At 47.3% G+C, this 14315-nt stretch overlaps 1 long non-coding RNA gene across 5 annotated transcripts in view; it reads right to left on the bottom strand.

Moving 5' to 3' along the window:
- Window positions 1–254: 254 nt before the first annotated feature.
- Window positions 255–14315, bottom strand: part of LOC107501172 — a 53407-nt gene continuing 39346 nt past the window's right edge. Inside the window, exons 3-6 of one of the 5 annotated variants that reach the window (XR_004955797.1) lie at window positions 9103–9573; window positions 7055–7301; window positions 1002–1430; window positions 255–871 (exon numbers count right to left, since the gene is read on the bottom strand). This is a non-coding gene — a long non-coding RNA (uncharacterized LOC107501172). Of the gene's footprint in view, window positions 1431–7054; window positions 7302–9102; window positions 9574–14315 lie in introns of all 5 variants that reach the window. The other 4 variants (XR_001594699.2, XR_001594698.2, XR_001594697.2 and 1 more) reach the window with 4 other exon arrangements.

The raw sequence follows: 14315 nt of genomic DNA, 5'->3' as shown, positions 1-14315 counted from the left end.
TTCCTGCCTCAGGCTCCAGTGCCAGGGAGAGCGGGCGCGCACTGTCGCTCTCTGCCTTCCCAGCTGTGTGTCCTCGGACGAGTTACACGACCTCTCTCAGTCTCTGCTTCCTCGTCTGTTGCAGAGCCATAATAATAAAAAACATCTGTGGGTCGTTGCGACGATTAGATGAGATAGAGTGTTCTGCCCAGAGCCTACGAACGGTAAATACTGAGCAAATTATAACTTTTGTCATCATTATTATTTCCGTTATCGCTATTAGCATTAATTTCAGAGCCATTAGTGCAGGGGTGGAGGTGCTTCTTCCTCATCGCGATGATTCCTTCCATGGGGCAGGGGTGCCACTCCGCTTCTGGGTTCTCTGTCCTCTCATCTACTGACTCCCCGGGGAGAAAGAGTGACAGTATGTTTATGTTAGTTTGGGAAGAAAAAAAAAATCGGGCAGGTGCAGCCCAGCCCCTTTCTTTACGCGTCTTGGGAGTGAGCCCTTTCTGCTCTGCCCCTCCTCCCTACAGGACATTTCACAAATGCCTGTCCGGAAGCAAGAAATCTACCAGTCCACCAATACGAACTGCATTTTCCGTTTTATCCGTAACAAAGATGATACCATGTTTCGATCTCTAGCCCTCGAGCCTTTCCGTTTTCCTTCTTCATCAGTTCGTAGCTCTGGTGAAAAGGAGAGGTGCTGTTTATGGGGTGCCCCTCAGATCCCAACAATTATAAATAATCATCTGTACACACGGAGCTGAGATTCGACCACCATCGGTTCAGTGAAACAGTTCAAAGGGAGAGTCAAACTCAAATCCACAGATTTTCGTCTTCCCTTGAATCCCACTGGCATCCCCATCAACATTCCAAATACTTGATGACCCTGTGATTTCAAACAGAAATTTACAGTTTCATTTTATAAAAGACAAAAATGGGGCTCCTTGCCCATTTATTCTTCTTAACCCGCTTCCCCCCTGGAGCCGAGGGTAGCAGTTTTCATTACCGCTGCTTACTTTTTTGTTTAGAGCACCCCTCCCTGCTGGATTCCAGATCCTTATCCCAGGCCTGGTGCAGGAGAGGATTTCTTTTATGTGGTTTTTCTTTATGGGCTTCCAGGGCTGAGCTACCTTTGGTAAACTAGAGGCGCCTTGGACTCCCTGGTGATGAGGAGGGTTTCGTTTGCGTAGGAGGACTCTTGCTTGGAAAGGGTGATTGCATGAAGAAGAGAGATGCCCGAGATTAGGGGAAGTGGGAGCATTCCAGCTCAATAAATCAATCCCCTTTTAATTGTGTCCCCGTCAGTCAACATTCCCCCAGAGTCTGGAGGGCAAGGAGCTTGTTAGCAGAGTGATTCCTCACTGCCCTTTGTGCAGCTGAGCAGACTGTCAATCAGATTAAGCCCCAGCAAGGAGAGGCTGGTGCAGGGGCTGCAGCCTCTGCTCCTGTGGAAAAAAAGGAGCCGATCAATATTCTTGGCTCCATTCAGAGCTTCTGAGAAATTTCAACCTGGGTTTTAATCTCTGTGCAAACAATGGAGTTCTAACCCCATTTTCTTAAACCAGCCGGCTCACCTTGCATATTTCTAATGCCTTTCACGTTGAAGATCTTTAAATCACTGGCTACACTTTCCAAGCAGTCTCCAAAGGTCATTAGACAATACAGCTTCTATTTGGCACGTAAACATATATTACCGTTGCTGTTTTATAGATGTGGGAACCGTGTGCAGCCAGGATCCTCAGTCTTATTAATTTGAAGACTTCCTGCGCAGTCAGTCCACAAAGATCTCCCCATCGTCCTGTCCCTCGTCATCTCTTACAGTCTGGCCAGGACAGTCCTCAAGTTTGGTACAATAACAATGATAAAAACATCACCTTTAGCTAGTAGCTAGAGGCACCATAGGCAGAGCAGCACCACAACGAATCGCAAGCCATGAGGTAGGCGCCTGATGTTTTTTGGACATAGATACAGAAAGGGACATTGCCAAAGGATTTGTCTCACAGCTAATAAGCGATTGAATCAGGACTTGAGCTGAGTTCTGCTTGACCTCAGGACCCATAGAACAGCTCCTGCAAACACCAGACAGTTCGTGGGCTTGAGATAAACCTTTGAGGTCTCCTTGCAGATGGCACTTATTACCCAATGTTGAGTAACTTCACACTCCATGAATTGGCAAAACCCTTCACAGGACTTTGGTTGGCTGGCAACAGATGAATCAGTCACAGAGCTGTACTGACATCTGCTCCCAGGAGAACGAACCAGAAAGGAAAGGCAAGAGGGTGGTCAAAGCTATTCATTAGGCACTGTGGCCCAAGGTGAGAAGCAGAGGCTTTGGGTTCTGATCCAGGTTAATGAGCGCACCTTGGCCTAAAGGCTTAGCACTGGGCCTCGCCCTTGCGAACATGCAATTAGCGGTAGCTGTGCAGGTTCTGCGTAAGGTCGTAGATGCTGAGCTTTGAAATCAAAGAAAATAAGATGGAAACCACAGCGCCAGTCATTACTAGCTGTGGTTTCTCAGGCAAATGCTCACCGAGGTTCCTTTTCTGTACAGTGAGGTTCACGACGGCGCCGACCTTGTAGAGCCACCGTGAGAAGGAATCGACACGAGAGGCATCGCATGTGTAGCAGCAATGGTACGACCATGCGCGCCCACAGTAAGTGCCATGTATTATGAGTTTCGTGACCCCAGCACAGCCTGAGCCCCGGGAGCTCTCGATCAAATTCCCCTCCAATTTTCCTGATTAAAACCTGACTAGAAACATACGCAACAAGTCCTCTCCTTCCTGAGTCAAGTCTTCAAATCCTTTTAATAAATATTTCCTCTAAGTCCATTTTCATGGCAAGAGAAAGTAGGTTTCCTTTAAGAGCCCAAAATACATGGTTGCACATGACGTAAATGCTTGACTCACATCTTCTCCACTGATCTACATTTTCATTTAGACCTGCTCTCCTTTCGATGGTGATCTTTATTCAGTCAACAAATCTTCAATGAACAGCTACTATGTGCCTAGCACTATTCTCAACGTTGAGGATATGGAATCAAAACAAAGCGGACAGCTGGCGACTCTCACAGAGTCAACACTGTGGGGGGGAAACAGACAATAAACACGTGAACAAGTAAATCACTTAACTTCTCGTGTGGTTCACACTTCGAGGAAAGTAAAACAGCTGTGCGAAAGCAAGTCAGGGCGGGACTTAGATTGTGTGGCCATGGAGAACGACAGGGAGAAGCAAGACATGCGAAGATGGGGACGAGCATTCCAGGTCAGCGGAACGGCCAGTGTAAAGACTGTAGGGTGGGAAGAACTCGGTACGTTCTGGAAACCCACAAAGTGTTGGGGGAGAAAAGGTGTTTTGCTCAGAGAGAGCCACGGGCAGGCGCCTGGTCTCAAGGCACTACTAGAGCTATGGGAAGAAGTGTAGGTCTTTTTCTAAGTGTAATAAGAAGCTACTTGAGGATTTAAGTAGAAGAAGGACATGATCTGGCTTGAATCTTAGAACAATCACTGTGGTTGTATGTGAAGAACAGGTTGGAAGGGGGCAAAAGGAAGCAGGCGGACCAGTTAGGAAGCTAATGCAGTGACTCTGCAAAATGATGGTGTGGAAAAGATGGGGCAGCGGCAACAGAGAGGAGCAGCCAGATTGGGGTTGTATTTTACAACTCGAGCCAATCTGTCTAGTTATATGTGATTAAAGGGAGAGAGTGTTTCACTGGCAGCGGGTCCTGATGTTGGCAACAATCTGCCATTTGATCCTGACTTTGATCTGGTCCATGACAAGGTCTGTTAATTCTGATGTCCACCTGAGTTAAGAGCATTATAAAAACTGGCTTTAAATCCTCAGGGGTTATTGTGAGCAAGAGTACCCTAAAATAAGAAGTACCTCTGAAAATATGTGTAGACACCAATCCACCCAAAACACCTGGGTGCCACCGAAGACAGGGGCTGGTCGAGTCTCCTCGCTGCGTCTCCGTCCCAGGGAGCCCCTCTTCCCTCCGGGCAGCACAATGCAGGAGAAAGAGCATGTGGGTGGCACCCGCAGGGGCTGTGTCTTCACCTGAGAGAGCTTCGCCAGCTTCAGGATCAGCGTCCAGTTGCTTAATCTCATTGGGCATCAGGTTCGATCTCAGGAGCAGGGGCTTACAGAGATAATCAATGCTCTCTGACCAGCGCACGGTTACCGCTCGGTGAACTCTCACTGTTCAGCATCCTTGTTCTTAATAACCAGTGGTTTGCTTAGCTTTTCTAAATTTTTTCAAAGCTGACTCTCCCTGAATTAGGTTTTGGAGTAAGAAATAAATGTCCTACACTACCACATGCCTCCTGTGTTAGTCTGCGTCCTCCAAGAAGCAGTCATCAAGGCTGGATCGAACACGCAAGAATTTTATGAGGGGAAATACCTCCAAGAGAAAATGCAAAGGGGTCAAAGCAAGATTGGGACAGCTGTCAGACCACAAAGCAAGGCTGATCCTGAGTGAAGGAGAGAAAGGAAGGAGGGGTAGATAGAAGTGTCCTCTAAGAAGAGTTTGACGAAGTCGTCAGGGAAACTTCAAGCCAAAGTTGACCATCAGAGGAGCCCTGTATCACCAGAAATAAGCCCGTCTTATTAACCTTGCAGCTCTCGGGTGCTGGCTGGGAGCAGTCATTGCAAGGCACCTTAAATCTCCAATGAAGCCAGCCAGGTTAGAGGTATTTGGATTATTGACCAAGGATGATTTCTGTCGATCCAACTCTTTACGTGGTGGGATTCATAGGTACTTCTAGAGCCTCTTCTCTAATCTGAAGGTCTTTATTATCTATTCCCATGGTTATGGTTTTGCAGCCTTTTGTACTACTTCATAGTCACTTGCCTCACCCCACCCCCGGCAGACCTGGAGCCTTGGGAATGCTGGTAAGAAAAAAATGCCTCTTGGGCCACAAATAGGCTCCTCAACACAATATAGTCAGGCATTCACACCCAAGTGCTGCGGTGATTAGTTTATAAAGTTTCCACCCCACCATGGAGATTATCTACTACCCCTCCAGAAACATCTTCTTCATGGAAGACTTTTGCACATGGAACTGAGTCCCTGTTTCCTCTGAGCCCTTCCACCTTCCTGGGTGACTGTCACATGGATGATCTCCTTCATCCTTTGACTTCCATCTCCACCTACTTCCACTGCACTCCTGCTTTAATCATGCATTCTTGTAGCCACACCTGGACCTCAGCTTCAGGAGCGATGGCTCTACCTCTGAAATCTTAAAATCAGACAACTCCTTTTCTGCCCAAAGTCTCACATTTCAGAGATTATCCAAGGGTGGTGCACAGACCGTTTGAATGAGAATTTCCTGGGCTGTTTGTTAAATATCCACATCCCAGCCCTCACCTCAGATTTACTGGTTTAGAATTCCTAAAAGAGGTACTTAGAAATCTACATTTTTAAAAAAAGCTCCCTAGATAACACTTATGCACGGTTCGTTTAAGAACCACTCACTACCTATCAGCCTGGCCCGGCATTACTCTCACCACACCTGGACTTCGAACCCACAGAGCCCTCTGGTCCCAGGCACCTCTGCATTCATGCTACCAGCCCTTCCTGTCCAGCACACATCCCATGTTCCACCACTTCAGCCCTCTTGTCAATTTCAATTTTTTTTTCTTGCCCAATAAGCTACCCTTGTCCAGCAAAACCCTGGCCCTAGGACAATCCAACTACTGAGCTTTTCCCATTGGGGTTCATTGATTTATTTATCCTTTCACTAAAATGTTGCTCAATGCCCAAAGCGTTCTAGTCATTATATAAAGTAATAGAGTGAGTACGTGAGTGAGTGAGTGAGTGAGTTTAATCCACGATCATTCGCCCTTAAGGAGCTCACGGCTGAGTGGGCATGCCACTTCAGAGAAAGAAGTAAGCACAGGGCATTATGGCCGCGTGAAGGAAAGGATGCCAACCCAGTCTGGGCTGAAGCGAGATTAGGAAAACATGCTGGATGAGGTGTCTCAGATGAGTCGAAGAACAGTGAAAAGGGGGTAGGAAGGCAAAGTGCGGAGGGGAGGCAGTCCGGGCTGCAAGGGAGTGAGAACAGCAGAGCAGGTGTGGAACGTGAAAAGCAAGTCAACGCCGCTGAAGCGTGACGTTCACGGCATGGAGGGGTGATAATATTTTCCAAACAAAAACCCAGGATATATGGCCCCAATGAGGCGGAATGTTCCAAATCAGGAATGTCTCAGAAAATACCAGAGATGATGTCACCAATACACTGGTTAGTTAGGGCTCGATCTACCGCCTCTTGCACACACTCCAGCCCCTACGCGCCCCTCGAATCCTCACTCAAAACCACCAGACACTAAAACTCACCATGGAAGATTCTCGGAGACTCTTCTCACATCAACTCTAGTAGTACTTATAACAGTGAGAAATAAAGACTACCCAAGCAGCCATTAATCGGAGATTGGCTAAATCAATCGTGGTACATTCAAATACACTACGCCATCATATTAGACTTTATTTAATAATAATAACATGAGAAAATCCTCACATCAAATATTTTTTAAATAAAACAAGTGTGTTCAGTTTATCCTACATGACCTTTGTTTTTTTTTTTTTTTTTTTATGTCCACATGTATACGGTAATGTGATATATCATCATAGAACAGCATAAATGATTCGGTTCCAATTTTTTACTAGTCCTACTCTGATCTAGTCCTCATGCCATAGTCAGGTTGATATTTCTAAAATGCGAATCTTACAACTGCCTAAAACCCTTCAAAGTCCAAACTCCTTTATCATGGAGCCCAAAAGTCAATATCGCCTGGCCCCTCTCTAACACATGTCCTTCTATATCATCTCTCACCTTCGGGCCTTTGCACATCCTGTCCCTTCTCCTGAAATGCTCGTCTCCCTTCCCTTCAACTTCCTGACTAGCTCTGCTCATTCTTCAAGATGCAAGTTTCGTGTTACTGACTGCGCATAGTCCCCCAACCAGAATCCATGTCTCTTACACATAGAAAAAAGTCTGTGTTACTTATCTATTGCTGCACATCACAGTCCCCTAAAACTTGGTGGCTTAAAACAACAAACATGTATTACCTCATACAGTTTCTGAGAATCAAGAAACCAGGAGTATGTTAACTGTGTGTCTCCAGCTCATGGTCTCTAATGAAGTTACAGTCCAGATATTGGTGTGGGCCGCAGTCATCTGAAGGCTTGACTGGGGCTGGAGAACTAATTTCCAAGATGGTTCACTCACATGGCTGTTGGCAGGAGGCCTCAGATTTTGTCACCATTTGCATGTCTTTATTAGTTTGTTTGAATATCTTCAAGATATGGCAGCTAGCTTCTCTCGGAGAAGAAACCAAGAGAGAAAAAAACGACATAATAGATTCAACATCTTTTTAAAATCCCAATTGTACATATAAGAAAACACAGAAAATTCAGGTCATGTGACACAGCTAGTTAGCATTGGAGGCAATGTTTGAAAACAGGCAGCCTGTCACCAAAGCTCTTGTTCTTAATCATTATGCTATACCGCTTCTCTAGGCAAATTGGCACATATTTTCTTCCCTAAATTACCTAGTTTCTGGTTCATACTATATGCCAAGCACTGTGCTAGATACTTTAGGAAACGTTTCAGTCATGCACACATGTCCTCTTCCCCTCAAAAAATCCCCAAGATTCTGGGGCATCCCTGGTTTGGAAAGAGAAGGGTAGCCAAAGCTTACTGACTTCACAAAGCTAGTTTCATAATCCGGTTTCATGGGAAGTGCCAGATTTCTCTGGAGAGGTAAGCTGAGCTTAGCTATGTCAGGGTTCTTGAACCAGCAAGGCCAGTATCACCACTGCTAAGGCAGTATGCTCGCCCATCAGCACCTCCACCCCCAGGAGATGAGGCTGGGACCTGCGTGTGTAGGGTGAGGCTGACAGCTGCAAGTTGCGCCCGATGATTTCATTAGAGAGCCATTTTATAGCTGCCTTCCCCGGGCTACAAGAAATCTTGCAGGGAAACAGCCCAGCAATGAAATCACCAGTGAGGCGCCAGGCACAATGGCGCCCTTGTAGGATGCAGCTTGTGATCTCACGGGTCTAGAAACACTGAGCCATAATCCCTGCCCTAGCCCAGCCCTGCCCAGGTGCAGCCCAGTGCAGCCTGCAATGTCCACGAACTGGTACTAATCTCCTCCAAGTCCAAAGAAACAAGCACCATTCCCTGTAGAAGCATTTTTCAATTTTCACCTTGGTTTAAAAATCATAAGAAGGAAACTTGAATGTCATCCCACTGAATTACTATTTACTTTCATCTGAACATAGGAGTTTTTCATATTCTACTACACCATATATACTAAAGGGCAATTCTTTATTCTTTTATAAAACATTATCCCCAGCTTATACAGAGAGGATCTAGAATTTAGACATATAAAATGCAGTAAGATAACATGAATTATATCAGCACGAAAGATGAGAAATGAAGATTGGGACCTTAAATGGAGCCAGGAATGAGGCAAATACAGAAAATGTATACTATGAAGTACTTTACACTTGGTATGGATGGTTATGTTTTGGTTCTGAGATTCCTAGTAACCAAAGCAAAGAAGAAAACCTAATCAAATCCAAAAATCAGTGTTCAGCACGTTTCTTATAAGTATATTATACTTCAATAGCTTTTTTTTTTTTTTTTGCAAATTATAGTGTTCATGAGTTAAACTAGCCAGTTGCTCAACCAAAACACAGCTACCAGAAAAAAAGTTTATTCCAACATTTATCATAAAGAAAATGATAAGTGAGGTAGTAAATAATATCCTTATTAAAATCTCTCGGTGCAGGCCAACAGGTCAAGGGTTGGCAAACTGCAGTCCATGAGCCAAACCTGGCTCTCAGCATGCTTTTGTAAATAAAGTTTTACTGGAACAGAGCTATGCTCACTTTTTTACATATTGTCTATGGCTACTTCTGCACTACAAAAAGCCAGGGTTTAATAGTTGCAATAGACCTGATGAAGATGACATACCCAGGGGGGATCCCCACAGCGAGTCATACTCTTGCACAATCCTCTCCCTTGAGTGTGGGTGGAACCCGTGATTTGCTTCGGACCAACAGATTACGGCAAAGGCGATGGGCTGCTACTTCCTTGATTCACTTACATGGTATGGCAAAGGCGATAGGAGATCATTCCCTTGGTTAAGTTGCTTCATGTGAGTCTCCATCTTCACTGACTGGCTTTGAAGAGGCAAACCGCGATTACGTGAAATGTCTGTGAAGAGGGCCACATGGCGGGGAGCTGCAGGTGATCTCGGGAGCTGAGGGCCTCAGTCCTACAACCACAGGGAACTGAATTCTGCCAACAACCATGTGAACTTGGCTGTTACTTCTTCTCAAGTCCAGCCTCTGGATGAGAATGAAGGCCAGCCACTTACTTGATGGTAACCTTGTGAGACCCTGAGCAGAGGACCCAGCTCAGCTAAGCCACACCCAGACCCTGGGCAAGTGAACCTGTGAAATAATAAGTGTGTGTTGCTTAAAGCTGCTAAGTTTGTGGTCAATCGTTACTCAGCATAGAACACGAACATACCCTTTGGCTTACACGGCCTGAACTATGTCTTATCTGGCCATTCCTAGAAAAAAAAAACAATGTTAATCCTTGCACTAAAATACAATTCAAAAATAATAATAATAATTCTATGAGGAGTGTATGAGGTTTTCAAAACACCGTGGATAGAAGTAATAAGAATGTTTAGAGGCCCCACTCTGGGTCAGAGCCATTGACATTGAAACAAGAGAGTATATGACACTGAGCAGGGCCCAGGAAGGCACGGGAACCAGTTACAGAAGTCTCCCTTATCCGTGGTTTCGCTTTCCACAGCTTCAGTTACCCATGGTCAACGGCAGAGCAAAAGTGCTAAACGCACAGTTCCAGAAATGGACCGTTCATATGTTTCAAACCGAGTGCTATTCTGAGTGGCGTGATGAAACCTCACGCTCTCCAGCTCCATCACAGCCAGGAGGCGGGTCATCCCTTTTCCCAGCATAGGCACACTGTGTACGCAGCTGTCTTGGTTATTAGATCGACTGTCACAGTATCTCACGCTTGCGTTCCGGTAACTTTTAAAGCGCAAGGCTAGTGAGGCTAGTCATTCAGATACACCAAAGAGAAGCCATAACACGCTTCCTTTAAGTAAAAAGGTGAGTACAGCACAATAAAATACTTTGAGAGAGGGGGAGGTGGGGGGAGAGAGAATGAGCACATTCACATAACTTTTATTACAGCATATTGTTACATTTGTCGCCGTGGGGCTTTTGGCAGAGTTTCTAGAGGTGAGGTATTCTAGGAAGCTTGATTAATACACAGAAAGAAACAACGTGTAGTACATGGTGAGTGCTCAAAAAACGCTAGCTATTATGAGTATTCCTAACTGGAAAGTAAAAAGGCATCCTTTATTTTGGGGACAAGCTGTCATCGTGGGGCTTTTGGCAGAGTTTCTGGCAGTGAAGTAATCTAGAAAGCGTGAAGCATCAGAGGAAGGTGAAGGAAGGTGAGACTGGTCTTCCAGGAAGAGGGAAGGGAAACACAGCAGTCACACATTCCCAAAATGAGAATAAGGGTCAAGGCTTAATGGGTTGGTTCCCAACCCCAAGAGCACTTTAAAATCCCCTACGGATAGATTTTGTTTAATGCTGAAGCCCAGACCCCATGCCTGACTTATTGAATCAAAATCTCTGGAACTGGGCCCAAATGTGGATATATTTTTACTAATTTCCTCGAGTGATTATAATGTGCAGTAATGTGCAGACTGAGGAGGACAATTATTTCAAAGTGCTTGAGGTCTGGGGCCTGGGCCTCATCTCATCTCCGTCTATGCAGAACCCACAATAAGGCCAAAATCAAAGTCCTTAGCCAAAATGCGACAACATCGTGACCACTGGTCCAGAGTTGGAAGGCGCACTAACCATCCATATACTTCCACATGCCTCCCTCATCGACAGACCCATGCGCTAAAATGAAAGACAAGAGATGAAGGTCAAGATGGCCTTGATGGACTAGAACTTCTAGAATGCACTAGAAATTAGGATGCATTAGAAAAAAGCACTGGGACGGATTTACGTCTTCAAACATGTGCTCCAGCAGCTCCTCCTGCCTCTTTCTTCGCGCCTTCCCCTCCCTGCTCCAAACGGAAGCCAGTCTCTGTGCCGACAACACACGATGCTGTGGTGCTGCTCGCCTGATTTCTAGCCACCACCTCAAAGGAGGCGGCAAAGCCTGAACAACCCAACAAGCATGTAATGAACCATTAAGATGGACTTTCGTTTCCATACCTGTCCCCCTCCAATCCTCGAGCAGTCGAATCGGACAGAAGGAGCAAGCCTTAACCTCTCTCCAGGTCAGGAAACAGCCCTGGGTGTGTCAGGACAGGCTAGCACCCTGCCCAACTCACCTTGGAGCTTGCTTTTTCACACCATTTCATTCGGTCCCAACATTTCCCATCAGAAGACAGACTTTTCCGCTTTGCAGTAAAAAATATCAGAGCCCCAGAGCTCCGTGATCTGTGCTCGGTTCCCTCCAAGTTCAAATCTTCCCCCATCTATCTCAGCTGAGTCAGGACTTTTGCCTATTCGGGGCCCTTTTTAGGTCTCTTTCAGAAGCTACTTTAAGTATTTCACGTACAGAGACAATTAAAGCAGGGAACTGGTTATAAAGGTGTTGGGAGGGCTGGAAGAGCAAAGGGAAGCAGAGAATTGTTCCTTCAGGATCACGAAGCTGCTGGCGACCCTGGACTAGAGCCGCAGCCCCACCAACACTGCGGATGCCGCCAGCAAAGCCAAGGGCATCACAGCTGCCCGTGGGGACCCCTGCAGCCCACTGCTGGCGGCAGACACAAATGCTTCTCTCGCTTTATCAGCCAAAGCGAGTCACAAGGTCAGCCCAGATTCAAGGACGGACAAATAGGTTTCGCCTCTTGACACAATGAGTTACCGAGTCATTGCTATGTTCTTAACGTTGGTGCCCTCACCCCACAGTAAAAATTCATGTGTTGAAACCTAACCCCCAAACTGATGGCATTAGATGGGGCTTTTGGGAGGCGCTTAAACCATGGGGGTGGAGGCCTCGTGAGTGGGCTTAGGGTTCTTGTAGAAGAGACCCCCACATAGCTCCTTGGACCCTTCTGCCTATGAACCAAAAAGAGGGACCTTGGCAGACACCGAATCCACCAGCACCATGATCTTGGACTCCTCAGCCTCCAGAACTGTGAGAAAAAAAGTGTTTGTTGCTTATAAGGCACTCCATTTATGGTATTTTCATTATAGCATTGAACAGACTAAAAGGGTTATTTCATCAGGGGCACAGGCACGGAGGAATTGTTAACTGGGCTCGTAGGAGCCATTGATCGGATCTGGCCTGCTGGAGCCCCTCCCGGCGCCTCCCACAGGGCCTTGCCCCAGGTGGGAGCCCGCTCCGTGAGGTCGCAGGCTCAGGAGGGCCGAGGCCTTGTCAATTCTGCTCCCTGCTCTCTGGAACACCTGGCACCTAGCAGGGGCCGAATGTTCGAATGTGTTCATCAACTAGAGCAAGCAGGTACGGGAAAATGAAGGGTGCTCTCGTCTCGTCGGGTGCACGGTTCCATGGAAACACAGCTGCCTCCGTCTCGTCGGACTAAGTCTCCACGAGCACCATGTGCGGAAGGGTGGCTCGCAGATGCCTCTGCAGGACGATGATTTGAAAAATTCCTCGAACTTAATATCACCATGGATTCCGGGATCTGAAAGATTCTCCCCGCTTGCCAAGAGAAGGAAGTCTCTCACCACCAAGGCCCCCCCTTTTGTTGCTGGAGTGGTAATGTTTGGGGAGAACAGAGCAGACGGAGCACTTCACCTTCTTCTTTCCATGACATAGAGCGTCTAAGAATGTGCGGTCGCTCCAGCCGGCGGTGACGGCGCGTGAGCTGAGCGTGGGCCGGGGTGTCAGCCCCCGGCACATGCTCCGGGGCTGCAGCCACTGCCTGGCTGGTGAGGAAGCAGGGGAGGCTTCCTCAGGCATGAAGAAAAGAGGCTCCAATTCTCCCCACAGCTGAGAATGGGGGCCAGCTAGGATGCCTCGAGGTGGACAAATGTCTTGCCTCCGGCTCCCAGTACACACACATATATATGCACACGCACGACCTGAAATCGGCAGGTCTGCAGGGTCCCCAGGCTCCCCCCACTGTCATGTCCTCTGTGTTGATCCAGGCCTGTATTTGAATCTCCAGTCAGGTGACACTCCTGACATTCGAAGACTGCTGAGGGCCCAGCCTAAAGAATCTACCGGACTGCAGCTTGCATGCTGAGATCCTGCACCTTGATTTCTGGTTCAGCATCACCCCGCCCCTCAGCCCCGCCATCCGCACCCAGCTCTGGTTCACACTCTGAGGCTAGAGTGTGGTTCCCAGTTTCCCCTCAGGACCCAGGTGTCAGTCTCCACCACTCCAACCACAGCCTCCTCCCTGGGGCTAAGTTGTGTGTTCAGCGCCAGCCACGGCATCCCATACTCTCACTCCCCCGGTGCCTCCCATCTAGAAGAGAAAGAGCCCTACCTCCATTCAGGACCCACCAGTGGGGCCTCCTGAAGGGGCATGTGTGCTATAAAAGACAGACCCCTCTGAGGCCTAGGAGCCCGGGGCACCTTAGAGAGACAGAAATGATCGGTAGACATCTTTCAAAACTCATTGCCCTATAGGCCCCAAAACAATAATTTTTGCTGTGCTGCGATAACTCAGGCTTGAAAACATTTTTTTTTTAAAGAAGTCTTCACGGTCAGTCTTCTGCCTTTTCTACCTACTCCAACTAATCCTCCAAGGTGGTGGGGAGGAGTATTTCAGGATGATATCGAATCAAAGTGGTGCTTTAAAGGGCGATGCTCTGCTTTAACGAGAGCTCCTCTGGGTCTTATCTTGTGGTTGGTCTTCTTGAAAGTAGTGGGAGCCAGGGCAAAGGGCACTTAGCAACTGTGATGGTTAATGTTAGGGGTCAGGTTGGCTGGGCTCCGGGATACCTAGATGGTGGGTAAAACATTATTCCCGGGTGTGTCCGTGAGGGTGTTTCAGAAAGAGGTTTGGTTCAGTAGACTGAGTGAGGAGGAGGGCCCTCACTGACGCGTGTGGGCCTCGTCCCATCCGCTGGGGGCCAGAATAGAAAAACAAGCAAAGGAAGGATGCGTTCCCTCTCCATCTTCTTGAACTGGAACAGTCATCTTTTCCTGACCTTGGACGTCAGAGCTCCTGGTTCTTGGGCTTTCGGGCTCTGGAACTTTCACCAGCGGACCCTCAGTTCTCAGGCCTTTGGCCTTGGACTAGTTGTTACCCCATCAGTCCCTTGTTTCTCAGGT

The sequence above is a fragment of the Rousettus aegyptiacus genome, unplaced genomic scaffold, assembly GCF_014176215.1.
Source record: "Rousettus aegyptiacus isolate mRouAeg1 unplaced genomic scaffold, mRouAeg1.p scaffold_m13_p_2, whole genome shotgun sequence".
NCBI lineage: Eukaryota > Metazoa > Chordata > Mammalia > Chiroptera > Pteropodidae > Rousettus > Rousettus aegyptiacus.
This window is presented reverse-complemented; position numbering and strand designations above follow the sequence as displayed.